The sequence below is a fragment of the Dama dama genome, chromosome 10 (genome assembly GCF_033118175.1).
Source record: "Dama dama isolate Ldn47 chromosome 10, ASM3311817v1, whole genome shotgun sequence".
In the NCBI taxonomy this organism is placed as follows: Eukaryota; Metazoa; Chordata; class Mammalia; order Artiodactyla; family Cervidae; genus Dama; species Dama dama.
In genome coordinates, this window is record NC_083690.1 from 19,769,314 (window position 1) to 19,784,038 (window position 14,725).

At 40.6% G+C, this 14,725-nt stretch overlaps 1 protein-coding gene and 1 pseudogene across 1 annotated transcript in view; one reads left to right on the forward strand and one right to left on the reverse strand.

Annotated features, from left to right (window-relative positions):
* The window catches only part of DCUN1D3 (defective in cullin neddylation 1 domain containing 3), a 53,392-nt gene that overhangs the window by 28,109 nt on the left and 10,558 nt on the right, over positions 1 to 14,725 (reverse strand). The window lies entirely within an intron of this gene.
* LOC133064038 (mitochondrial import inner membrane translocase subunit TIM44-like) lies at positions 952 to 3,487 on the forward strand (annotated as a pseudogene).

Genomic DNA, 14,725 nt, shown 5'->3' on the forward strand with positions numbered 1-14,725 from the left:
GGGCCAAAGAACTAAACAGACATTTCTCCAAAGAAGACATACAGATGGCTAACAAACACATGAAAAGATGCTCAACATCACTCATTATCAGAGAAATGCAAATCAAAACCACAATGAGGTACCATTACACGCCAGTCAGGATGGCTGCTATCCAAAAGTCTACAAGCAATAAATGCTGGAGAGGGTGTGGAGAAAAGGGAACCCTCTTACACTGTTGGTGGGAATGCAAACTAGTACAGCCACTATGGAGAACAGTGTGGAGATTCCTTAAAAAACTGGAAATAGAATTGCCGTATGACCAAGCAATCCCATTCCTGGCCATACACACCGAGAAAACTAGATCTGAAAGAGACACATGCACCCCAATGTTCATCGCAGCACTGTTTATAATAGCCAGGACATGGAAGCAACCTAGATGCCCATCAGCCCATGAATGGATAAGGAAGCTATCGTACATATACACAATGGAATATCACTCAGCCATTAAAAAGAATTCATTTGAATCAGTTCTAACGAGATGGATGAAAGTGGAGCCCATTATACAGAGTGAAGTAAGCCAGAAAGATAAAGACCAATACAGTATACTAATGCATATATATGGAGTTTAAAAAGATGGTACGATAACCCTATATGCAAAACAGAAAAAGAGACACAGATGTACAGAACAGACTTTGGGACTCTGTAGGAGAAGGCGAGGGTGGGATGTTTAGAGAGAACAGCATTGAAACAAGTATACTATCAAGGGTGAAAGAGATCACCAGCCCAGGTTGGATGCATGAGACAAGTGCTCAGGGCTGGTGCACTGGGAAGACCCAGAGGGATGGGATGGGGAGGGAGGTGGGAGGGGGAATCCGGATGGGGAACACATGTAAATCCATGGCTGATTCATGTCAATGTATGGCAAAAACCACTACAATATTGTAAAGTAATTAGCCTCCAACTAACAAAAATAAATGAAAAAAAAAAAAAAAAAAGAACTCCTTATTGCCAAATTCAGACTTGAAGAAAGTAGGGAAAACCACTAGACCATTCAGGTATGACCTAAATCAAATCCATTATGATTATACAGTGGAAGTGACAAATAGATTCAAGGGTTTAGATCTGATAGACACACTGCCTATAGAACTATGGACAGAGGTTCCTAACATTGTACAGGAGGCAGTGATCAACACCATCCTCTAGAAGAAGAAATGCAAAAGGCAAAATGGTTGTCTGAGGAGGCCTTACAAATAGCTGAGAAAAGAAGGGAAGTGAAAGGCAAAGGAGAAAAGGAAAGATATATCCATTTGAATGCAGAGTTTCTAAGAAAAGCAAGGATCTCCAGAAAGAAAGGCTTCCTAAGTGAACAATGCAAAGAGAGGACAGCAATAGGATGGGAAAGACTAGAGATCTCTTCAAGAAAATTAGAGATACCAAGGGAACATTTCATGCAAAAATGGGCACAATAAAGGACAGAAATGGTATGGCCCTAACAGAAGCAGAAGATATTAAGAAGCAGTGGCAAGAATACACAGAAGAACTGTACAAAAAAGATCTTCATAACCCAGACAACCATGCTAATGTGATCACTAACCCAGAGCCAGACATCCTGGAGTGTGAAGTCAAGGGGGCCTTAGGAAGCATCACTACAACCAAAGTGAGTGGAGGTGATGGAACTACAGCTAAGCTATGTAAAATCATAAAAAATGATGCTATTAAAGTGCTACACTCAATATGCCAGCAAATTTGGAAAGCTCAGCAGTGGCCACAGGACTGGAAAAGGTCAGTTTTCATTCCAATCCCAAAGAAGTACAATGCCAAAGAATGCTTCACACTACTCCATGATTGCATTCATTTCACATGCTAGTAAGGTAATGCTAGGGGAGATCATGGGCACTGTCAAGGAGAGTCTCGAAAAGTCAGTAAAAGTGACCTTGGCAGAAATATCAAGGAGGGTGTGGAAGAAGCAGCCAGGACTGCCAAGCAGTCAGCCGAGTCGGTGTCCAAACGTGGGGAGAAGCTTGGCTGGACCACTGCCTTCAAAGCCCTCTCCCAGGGCATGGAGTCTGTCAAGGAGATTGACGAGAGCATCCTGGGACAAACCGGGCCCTACCGCTGGCCTGAGCAGCCCTGGAAAAGGAAGGAGTTCAATGGAGAGAAATTCAAGGAAGAGAAAACGTTTGAGGGCAACGAGGAGGCGCTGGGGGTCATGCTACACAAGGACTCCAAGTGGTATCAGCAGTGGAAGGACTTCAGGGACAACAATGTGGTGTTCAATTGGTTCTTCGAGATGAAGATGAAATATGACGAGAGCAACACCACCTTCATCTGGGCATCCCGCATGTTGACAGACAAGATCACAGACTTGATGGGGGGCCTATTCTCAAAGATGGACATGTCAGAGGGGCTCATAGAGATCCTGCGTGTAGACCCCGCCATCGATAAGGACCGCTTCCTGCAGCAGTGTGAGAACGACATCATCCCTAACGTCCTGGAGGCCATGATTTCCCAGGAGCTTGACATTCTCAAAGACTGGTGCTATAAAGCTATCTACAGCCAACTGGCCAACCTGATCCAGCAGGCCAAGGGTCTGGGCCTCCAGTTCCACTCCTACATTGTGGACACTAACAACATCGATATAGCAAGTAGGCCTTACTTTCCAAAAAAACAATATGAAAAACATCCTAAAAGAAAGCAGTGGTGCACAAGCTGTTTTTGTCATCACCTTTGAAAAGGTGAAGATAGCTTTGGATTCCAGAATAAAATGTACATACATACACACACTCATACTCAAATTTTGCATCCCAGGATTGAGGGGTCCATGAAATTACAACTTTTCTGAATTGCCTGAGGGTTTTACCTGCACTGCAACCACCTTCATTTCTTTTACTCAAAACCAACTGCATACATTTTAACTCCTACAGCTGCCCTTCTGGGAAGGACATGATATGCTTTGGATGCAGAATGATAGGGTTTGTACAGCCCAGCTCTATTTACTTTCCACACATACCTAGTCACCCTGCATCTCTGTTTTCTCACCTGAAAATTGGAACAAAGGATCACTGTGAAGAATAAACGGCTCCTTCGTATCAGACGGTTTCAGTTCAAATGATGCTGAGATGTACTCCTATCTAAAGTACCATCTCCCTCTAATCCAGCACACTATTTTATTTCTTTAGCACATACCACTCTGAAATTCTTATTAACTTATTTACTGTCCACTCCCCCTACAAGAAAGCAATTTCCAGAAGAGTGGAAATTATTTTATTCAACATTTTGTCCTGGGCACCTAAGCTTTATCATGTAAGTAAATGTTTTGATAATATCTATTGAATAATAATTTCTGATATTTATTGAGCACTCTGTACAAGGTACTAGTCTATGCACTTAAATGTATTAACTCACGATTGAATGACATGCTTAGCACTGTCCCTAGCACAGTTAGTTATCAATAGATGATAGCTATTTATACCAATTCTATGATGTTATCAAATACTCAACAGTCAAGGAACTTGAGCCCTAAGGATGTAGAGTAGGCCTTAATTTCACCACTCAAGAGCTGGTTCCTAAGATCCAATTCCTGGACACCTCGTCTCTCAACACCCCACTACCCTCAAAGAGAAAACAGGAAATTGTCTCATCATTCCAAATTATTCCCTACCTCATCAGTTAACCAGATAATGTGATACAAATACAGCTTCTCAGTCAGCAGTATATAGTCCCATCTCTCCTTACTCCAGAAATTAATTTTCACCTCAAACACAGCAAAAGCCAAAATTTGAAGCTAAAATTGGGAGATATTCACCCTGTAGTACCTCTTTTTGACCTGCAACTTAGTCCCCTGGAAAAAATCTACATAATAATGGAAATCACTCCTGCCTGTCCTTCAAGCAAGGGTGAAAGTCCAGATAGTTTATTCAAGCCATAGCCATGCATCACTGTAGGAAGCTCCAAGGGTTCTCCAAGCAATGAAAAACCTTCTGGTGCTGGTCCGAACTGCTTCTTCTCTATCACAATAAACAAAGGAATGACTTCTAAGGTGTCTAGAGATTTAAGGGCAAAAGGCAGCAGCTTGTTTGCATGCTATATAGTAAACATGAAGAACTCACAGCAAGTTTTACACTTCTTAAGATATTTTTTCCACTGTAGTATTCTTAAAAATTTGCTTGATGACAGATTGGCTTTTAATTCTGAGGGATGAAGCACATTCCCTGCAAAGAGGCTAAGGGATGTGGACCATCAAGGCCCTGCATCTCTTCAGAACCACTGGAGATAATAGACTATGTTTCATATAACTGCCAAGAAAAGGCCAAAACCTAAAGTCCTAATCAGGGCCTTCACAGACAGATGTACCTGCCAAGAAAGCAAAGGGCAGCTTCCACCTCTGCTGGCTGGCAGACCAGCCCACACATTCTGCTTAGCCATGTGAAACAGTCAGTTCTTGCTCTCCCCACCCTTAGGCCTAGTATTTGGGGTAGCGACACCAGTGACTTTTCTAGGAGAGTATTTTCTAAAAATAGGACTTCCACCTTTAGGTTTAAAACTGAAAAGAAAAATATCCAGGATTAGAAGTCTGTTTTAACACAATACATTGAAAACTATAACTTAAGTGCCGGTAGCTGGGGACAGGGATCACACTAGCACATGACTTCTCAGCAAGTCATAGAAAATAGTACAGGCCTGTTTAACAGCAGGCACCTACCAGTCATGGAGTTAAGAAGTCCATGTGCCAGACGAGGGAAAACTAAACTGACACTCCTCCTGCATCTGTTTCAGCAGTGACGGGACTGACACAAATGAAATGCAGCAGCAATTTACGAGACAGAATCATTAATAAACCATTTTTGGAGGCTAGCTGAAGAAGAAATGTTTGAAACCCTGAACTGACTCATTTTTCAGAAGTTAAATCAGTTTAACGGGGGGGGAACCCTCTAAACGACAATAAATCACTAATTGAAACATTACAGGATTTCTAACAGCCATTCTTGATTAGCATACCTTTGTGTCAAAAGCAAAAGCCAAGTGCCAGCATTTAACAGCAAGTTGCTGTTAAATCAGTCTGGTGGAACTAGATGAGAACAACAAAAATTAATCTTCAGGCCTAGGTGGATACTGTCCGGATAATAAGATGATAAAGACCTCCTCAAAGGGCTTCTGGGTACCATAAATTTTATAACAAATCTACTTCTGCCAGGCAGCCAGGATTAACTCCTATTCACTCAGCATGGGCTAATCAAAATGGAAGCATTATTATCCACCACTGCTCTGAAAAAGACACAGCATGTCGCTCACTGCACATCAGTTTGCTGACATCACTACTCACTGTAAGAGAAGTCACTTAAATACTTTGTTAAACTTAAATACAACTTTCCCTCTTGTTTCTTACAAGTCAAAAAGAGAAAAAACAGAAAATATTTCATTAACTCCTTCCTCAGTAAGTTCTTCTGACTGAACATTTTTTATTGTCTATGATGACCCCCTATTATAATAAACAATTATTTCTACTATGCATTCAAGGCTTGAATGCATTATGCATTTTACCCCTATGGAACATATTCATGGCTCTCAAGGAGATAGCAAAAAATGACAAGTACAAAAAAGATGTTACTGTTTTAGTGACTACATCTTGGATTAAAGTTCCAAGAAGGCAGGAAGTGTACATGGTAAAATGAAAAGGGCTAAGTGGCAGCTAACAAACACTTTCTAAATTCAAATCCATGTTCTACTCTTTCTCAAAGTTAAGGATAATGTTACTCAAGACTACTTTTTAAAAATATGGACTTCCCTGGTGGTACAGTGGATAGACGTCTGCCTGCCAATGCAGGGGACATGGGTTTGGTCCTTGATATTGGTAGATTCCACATGCTGTGGAGCAACTAAAGCCTGTTGCCCCACAACTACCGAGCCAGTATGCACAACCGCTGGCGCCACACGCTTTAGGGCCCGTGAGCCACAACTACCGAGTCCGTGTGCCGCAATTACTGTAGCCCAGGCACCTAGGCGCTTCACAAGAGAAGCCACTGCAATGAGGAGCCAGCGCACCACAACAGAGAGCAGCCACAACTAGCGAAAGTCTGCGCACAGCAACAAAGACCCAGGGCAACCAAAAATACGTACACACATTAATGCAATTTAAATTGCCTCTTTCAAAAAAGTATAGTAGAATACAGTCACTTTTTCGTTTAGTATATTTAAGTCTTTCAGTCACTGTAAAATGAGAGCTTGAACTTAATCAGTGTTCTTTGCAACTGGAACTGCAACAATCAGTGAGAAGCAAGTTACATCCTGACCGAATGCACACACATATATACACACACACACATACAACCAGTGAAGCAATATTTACTCTCACTTCGATGATGAACTCTACTTTACGCTGCTTCTTTTTTTAACTTGGTTTTTAATTGTTGGTTATAATCCACTAAGTAAATAATCACAGGTGGCTCAGTAGTCTTTACCCCTGCCAATGAAGGAGATTCAGGAGACTCAGGTTTGACTCCTGTGTTGGAATAATCCCCTGGAGAAGGAATTGGCACTCCATTCCAGTATTCTTGCCTGGGAAATCCCATGGACAGAGAAGGCCTGGCAGGCTACAGTCCATGGGGTCGCAAAAGAGTTGAAGATTACCGAGGACACCCACCTAGAGCACATAAGAAGAAAAGTCCAAGATCAAACTTAGAGTCCCTCTAATATCTTTATTGTGCCAGACACAATGCTAGGCATTTTAGAGTTGTGACAGCAGTTAATCCCTAAAGCTGCTCAATGAGGTTGGTACTTTTTTTAACTGAAAAATTTAAAAATATTGTATTAATTCATTTAAAACATCACTGCTATATTTAAAATAGATAACCAACAAGGACCTACAACAAGCACCCCCAGAGAACTCTGCCCAATACTCTGTAATAATTAAATGGGAAAAGAATTTGAAAAAGAATAGATACATGTGTTTGGATAATCACTTTGCTATCTGAAACTAACACAACACTGTTAATATAAGATAAAAATTTTAAAAATAAAAATAAATACACATCATGTGTTACCATATATGTATGCATTTTAAGCAAGGTTATCGAAGTATGTAGTATAGTACAAAGAATAAAAATATTGAAGAATTAGGGAAAGGGGAAGTCTGCATAAGAAAATAATAGATTCTAAAAAATAAATATCAATAATAAATCATTATATGTTAACATAAATGACAATTTTATGAAAAATAACTATTTCCAAAAACTTAATAAGAACAGCAACACTGTTTTACATTTTTGCAAATGTCTCTAAGGTCTGGCTTAGAAGACAGCTAATTTCCCATGTGCTTCTCATCAATCTTTTGTGATATAACACACCATGTAGACTCTATAAAATTCACGAGAGATGAAAGTATAAAGGACAAATGATGTCAGTATTACTAAGAGAGAATCTGGTCTTTCAGATCCTATGAAAAGTGTCTTGGGGATCCTCTAAAAGAGACTCCGGGAATGAGGCTGGTACTCTTGATATTCCTATTTTACAAATGAGGGAATACACTCAGAAATAAAGCACCTTACTCAAGACCCTACACTGTAGCAGAGCCCTACACTGTAGCAGAGACAGAGAAGCTCATTCAACATTCCATCAGTTCCCCCAGTTTCCCAGCCTCTTCAGTTAGACGAGGAAATGTGTCCATTTCTGGCCAAACAGGTACAGGCAGAAATGACACCATGAGCTGTAGGCAGATTGATACTTATCATCTCCAAGCCCAAGCCTAAAGGTGGCACAAGACACCTCAGCCATCTTTTCCCTTGCCATGGTGACCAAGACAATACAGATGGTGCCACACATGATGGTGGAACCCACATCAGCTTGGGTCTCTGAGCAACTTCTGGAGCTGAGCACCTTTTAGCCTGAAACCCACCTGGGACATGCAAGCAATAAACTTTTCAACAGATTATGCCAAACTTTGTTAAGCTCTAACTCCTGAATGTCTATCCCTCCCTCAGTAATTTTACAGTTCAGGCCTCTGCCATCTTTACTGCAGTATTCTCTCAGTTTACCTGCTTCTGGGATTGCTCCCTTCAATCTATCTTCCAAACTGCCACTGGGGTGATCTTTATAACACATTTAGCCCATGTGAATATGCCATGCCTCTACTCAAAATTATTTAATAGCTCCCCTTCACCTACAAATCCAACTTTGATAAGGTATACAAGGTTCTTTTGAATTTGGCCTCAATTACTGCCATGCTCCTGTTCTCACTCCACATCCCTCGGGCATACTGAAACATCTGCCGCTTCCCAAGATGCTGTGGCCTCTCAACCCGCTGCAGCTTTATACATACTGTTCCTTGTGTCTGGAATGCCCCCTCACTCTCCAGTCTTGGTATTTCGATCCCAGCTCAGATTTTGCTTCTTATAGGACTCCTCTCCTGACCCCTTCAAGTTGACCTACAGCCTCTCTGTCCCTTCATACCTTCACTTGTTTTTCTATCTGTTTTCTTACCATAAAGCTTTTAAAAACAAGGTCCACAAAAGACACTCAAATTTACTAGAATGAAAATCTGGCAGCATATAAACACATTTATTTTCCATGAAGCACTATGCACCCAATCCTAGGGTTGACCCTTAAGAAAAATTCAGACTACACATACTTCACTTTGAATATAACAGTGAAAGAATCAAGTTTGGAGGCCAAGACTTAACAAGACTAGTTTTCAGCTTCACAAGTTCTCTATGAAAGGCCCACATTCCATCTGGGAAACCTGGTTCCCTGCTCATGTATGTCTAAGTTCAAAACCACATGGACTGGCTCTTCTTAGAAAACAGTTTGTATCTGTTTGGAAATCTTGAGTAAAAAACAACCTTCAAGTGTGTTTTTAAAGGTTTTGTTCTGTTAAACCACTATTACAATCTTTTGCTTAAGCTGCCAGAGTCAAAGGTACTAATGCTGGAGACATTCAGAAATTGGTGTTGAGTCAATCAATTTAGGCACTGTACGAAAACAGTAAAGTTTCAAATCAGAAAAAGGAGGAGCTTAGAGGCCAAACTGCCCAGAGGGAAGGGAAAACTCTGCTTCCAACTGGGGAAAAGGCAACTATAAATATTTTTACCTGTTGCTTAACTTTTTATTATTTCTTTCTGCTAGGCCATGGAATGGTTGTGAGCTGAAAACTTAGAAAAGCAAATGCTCTAATAAATTAAGCAATTCTGGTTCTCTAACAGGAAGGTTTAAAGTCAAGAGTTAGAAAGTCTCTGAGTATACTTTTTCTTTTTTACTTTAACTTACCATGAAAGTTCAAGTTTCAGCATCCTAAAAGGGCTTTATTTTAGAAGTGAAAAGGCTCCCAATGAATAAAAGGTTAGTCTACCAAAAGAAAACCAAAGTGGCGCTGGAAACATGTAAGAATGGCCTGAAAAGGTTTTGAACTCTACCACTATGTTTGCACATCTTTCATTCTGACTCAATATTAAATTTATCTTTTTAAATGTGTGGTCCTGAGTACTTACACTCCATAGATGGAAATTATACTATCATGGAGATAACTATTTGTATGATTGGGAAAGAAGAGATTTTGATGTGCCTTTCATCTTTAAAAGCCTAACTATTCAGCTGCCCACAAGAGACCTGAACCAAGACTGACTGATCCAATGGCAATTTCCCAAGAAGAGAAGGTATTAAACCACCTCACTCTAGGTTTGTCAATTCTAGTCTATAGACCAAGGGTGAAAGTCACAATCCCTACATATTCCCTTTCAGAATTTCTCCAGACTCATCAGCAATTATCTGTAAATAATGATTACCCTTTGCACCTATGGAAATAGTTGTTATTCAGTTGCTAAGTCGTGACTGACTCTTTGACCCCATGGACTGCAGCGTGCCAGGAGTTCACCATCTCCCAGGGTTTGCTCAAATTCATGTTCATTGAGTTGGTGATGGCATCCAACCATCTCATCCCTCTGCCACCCCTTTCTCCTCTGTCTTCAATCTTTTTCAGCATTAAGCTCTTTTCCAATGAGTCAGCTCTTTGCATCACATGGCCAAAATACTGGAGTTTCAGCTTCAGCATCATTCCTTGCAAAGAATATTCAGGGTTAATTTCCTTTACAATTGACTGGTTTCATCTCCTCGCAGTAGAAGGGACTCTCGGGAACCTTCTCTCCAGCACCACAATTCAAAAGAATCAATTCTTCAGTGCTCAAGTCTTCTTTATGATCCAACTGTCACATATATATGTGACTATTGGAAAAATCATAGATCTGACTATACGGACCTTTGTCAGCAAAGTAATGTCTCTGCTTTTTAATATGCTATCTAGGTTTGTCACAGCTTTTCTTCCAAGGAGCAAGCATCTTTTAATTTCATGGCTGCAGTCACCATCCACAGTGATTTTGGAGCCCCAGAAAAGAAAATTTGCCACTGCTTCTACTTTTTCCCCTTCTATTTGCTATGAAGTGATGGGACCGGATACCATGATCTTAGTTTTTTGAATGGTGAGTTGTAAGTCAGCTTTTTCACTCTCCTCTTTCACCTTCATCAAGAGGCTCTTTGTGAAAGTAACTCAGTCATATCTGACTCTTTGTGACCCCATGGACTATACAGTTCATGGTATTCTCCAGGTCAGAATACTGGAGTGGGTAGCCTTTCCCTTCTCCAGGGGATCTTCCCAACCCAGGGATCAAACCCAGGTCTCCTGCATTGCAGGCGAATTCTTTACCAGCTGAGCCACAAGGGAAGCCCAAGAGGCTCTTTCTTTTCTGCCATTAGAGTGGTGTCATCTGCATATCCAAAGTTATTGATATTTCTCCCAGCAATCTTAATTCCAGTTTGTGCTTCATGCAGCATGGTATTTCACATGATGTACTCTACATATAAGTTAAATAAGCAAAATGACAATGCACAGCCTTGTCTCACTCCTTTCCAAATTCGGAAACAGTCAGTTGTTTCACGTTCAGGTCTAACTGTTGCTTCATACAGGTTTCTCAGGAGACAGGAAAGGAGGAAGATACTGGAGTGAGCTGCCATTTCCTTCTCCAGAGGATCTTCCCAACCCAGGGATAGAGTCTACACCTCCTGCATTGCAGGCGGATTCTTTACCACTGAGCCATCAGGGAAGCCCTAAGTGAAACAGACTGTCAAAAACCTGACATCTACCCTGAGTAAGGTGGGTCTTGTGAATGTGTGCAAAGGATGAGTATTGTGCATGCCATGAGACAGATTTTAATAAGAAAATAGATTTTTTTAATCCTGCAAAATATAGTCTTGAATACAGGTTTGTCCAATATGCTAAGTAATACAGTTTACTACTTCTTCTCGGGAGACAAGATAGTGTGGTTCACAAAACCAAAATTTACAAAATTTGAGAGCTTGTGGCTTGGAACATTAGATGCTACCCCAATTGGGGAACATCTGAGAGTTTCTCATTATGAAATCATGTAGAAACTTTGTATTAAACCAATGACAGAGAAAAAATGAAGGAAGAAAAGAATCTTAAGTTACAGCACTGTCACCATTTTGTAGTATTTTAACCTAATCTTGACTAGATAACTAAAAGATCCTAAAAGATGATGCTGTTAAAGTGCTGCATTCAATATGCCAGTAAATTTGGAAAACTCAGCAGTGGCCACAGGCCTGGAAAAGGTCAGTTTTCATTCCAACCCCAAAGAAAAGCAATGCCAAAGAATGTTTGAACTACCACACAACTGCACTCATCTCACATGCAGTAAAGTAATGCTCAAAATTCTCCAAGCCAGGCTTCAACAACTGAGAACCTCCAAATGTACAAGCTGGATTTAGAAAAGGCAGAGGAACCAGAGATCAAATTGCCAACATCCATTGGATCACAGAGAAAGCATGAGAATTACAGAAAAACATCTACCTCTGCTTCACTGACTATACCAAAGCCTTTGACTGTGTGGATCACAACAAACTGTGGAAAATTCTTCCAGAGATGGGACTACCAGACCACCTGACCTGCCTCCTGAGAAATCTGTATGCAGGTCAGGAAGCAACAGTTAGAACTGGACATGGAACAACAGACTGGTTCCAAATCGGGAAAGGAGTACATCAAGGCTGTATATTGTCACCCTGCTTATTTAACTTATATGCAGAGTACATCATGCGAAATGCGGGGTTGGATGAAGCACAAGCTGGAATCAAGACTGCTGGGAGAAATATCAATAAGCACCCTTATGGCAGAAAACGAAGAGGAACTGAAGTGAACATCATGTCATCTCGTCCCATCCTTCATGGCAAACAGATAGGGAAACAATGGAAACAGTGACAGACTTTAGTTTCTTGGGCTCCAAAATCACTGTAGGTGGTGACTTTAGCCATGATGTTAAAAGACGCTTGCTCCTTGGAAGAAAAGCTATGACCAACCCAGATAGCATATTAACAAGCAAGAGACATTACTTTGCTGACAAAGGTCTATCTAGTCACAGCTGTGATTTTTCCAGTAGTCATGTATGGATGTGAGAGTTGGCCCATAAAGAATGCTGTGTGCTGAATAATAGATGCTTCTGAACTATGATGCTGGAGAAGACTCTTGACAGTCCCTTGGACTGCAAGGAGGTCAAACCAGTCAATCCTAAAAGAGATCCGTCCTGAATATTCATTGGAAGGAGTGATGCTAAAGCTCTGGCCACCTGATGCAAAGATCTGACTCACTGGAACAGATCCTGATGCTAGAAAAGATTGAAGGCCGGAGGAAAAGGGGATGACAGAGGATGAGATGGTTGGATGACATCACCGACTCGATGGACATGAGTCTGAGCAAGCTACAGGAGTTGATGATTGACAGGGAAGCCTGGCATGCTGCAATCCATGGGGTTGCAGAGTCAGACACAACTGAGCGACTGAACTGACTAGATAACACATGGCTCAGAAAAATAAAAGACTTCAAACCACCTTTATAGCAATTTTTAAAAACTAGTTTGAAATATGCAACAGTTTATTACAAGGTGCTATATCAGATGCATGGCCCTTTACGTTGAGAACAAAATAGAACAATATCATTTACAGAAGAGAGGACAACTAAATGTAGATAATGAATGATGACAGTGTTAAGATATACAGAAAATGTCAAGGTAACACAAATAATTAACGCTTAAAAAAAAAAACAACTCTAAACCATAGACTACATCTGAAAGCAGATTTCTTGGCTCCTACTACACAATCAAGACTGCACTATTTTTTCTGGGTTTTGCTTAAAAACAAAGTACCTCCCACAAGTTTATTTCATTTCTACCACTGCTCGTTTTACTTCTCAAGATTCCCACTATGTGAAAACCAATACAACAAAAAGTGATAGGAAATTTTCAAAAACCTTGCCTCAGAATTTATGTTCATTTTAGGGTACACCTTTAAAGTGGCTACCAGGAAGAAGTAAGGTAGAGATCATTAGGATGGGGCAGCCTCAGCACTCCAGAACAGAGAAAGCCTGCACAGGCATGCATTCAAGAGATGGGGGTGGCTTTTTCTTCCTCCCCAACAGAACAAATGGGAACCCTAACTCCTGTCTTAGGGAGTTCCAACAACAAGGAGTGAAAAGAACTAAAGATCAATCCAGGTTTTGAGGAATCTGCTAAAAGTGAGAGGAAGCAACATTACTCATTTTTTGTTATTAAAAAAAAAAGCTACCACTTCTAAAGTATATGTTAATTTAAATTCTACACAACCAACTTATGGGCATTTTCACCATGAATGCATAAAAATAAATTTGTCAATTTGCTTAAGTTAGGCAAGTTTTTTAAAGCCACTCAAATTTAGACCTATTGAGTCCATCACCACAAAGGCTTTATGAAAGTATGGCACTGCACTAGAATTACTTTGTCTTAGAACTTATAAACACATCAGCTATTCCTACACAACCTTTATGATCATCTACACCTGTTTACCATCCCAACTATCGTTCCTCAAAGGTTTTTCTTGAAAGGGTAAAAAAAAATCCACTTTAATATCACCCTAAGTAACATTATCCATGAAGTCATAGGTCTAATATGCTAGTTACACTTTCATTAATACACGTTAATGAAAATATAGGATAAAAAGTATTCATCAGGCAAAACTCATCTCATGTACCATCAACAGTATAAAAAAACACCCCTTTGTACACTCATTTCAGCAGCACACACACTAACAATGTAACCAAAGCCACATTTTGGGGAACAGTGATTTAGTACCAAATCCTTCATTGCAGCTAAGGAAACAGGCTCAAAGAAGGGGTGTAACTTGCCCAAGGACACACAGAACTAGTGGCAGACTCTAGACTAGAACTTAGTCCAACGGTGGTCAACTAAAGTAGAATGTACAGATGGGTAAGATACAGGGAGAAGTAGTCCTTGGGGACTTCCCCAAGAAGTGAACTTCAAGCAGTTGCTAAGCCCTTTGACAGCAGATCCAGGTTTTTCATTTTCTCTGAGAAGCCACACATGTAACATGGTATATGCTGGTGGACTCTCAGAGTGTCTGGATGGGCTGGAATAAATCTGTTGCTTCCTTCCTGAACTCTCATGTGGTTCTCCCAACCTCACTGAAGACCAAGTCATGCTGCCAATGATAAAAATGTCTCCTGGATCAGTTTCCCACTTTTTGATCCAACAATATCCTAGTCACTGAGCTCCTGTCCCCATTGCTAGATTCATGCATGCTCTATATGGTTTCAGGAGGAAGATTTTCCATCTCTGGGTTTTAGGCTAGCTTTGGAAACAGGCTGGAAGTTTCCATTACAGAGTTACTCCAGTATTTCCCAGATACCCAGACCAGGTTTTATTTT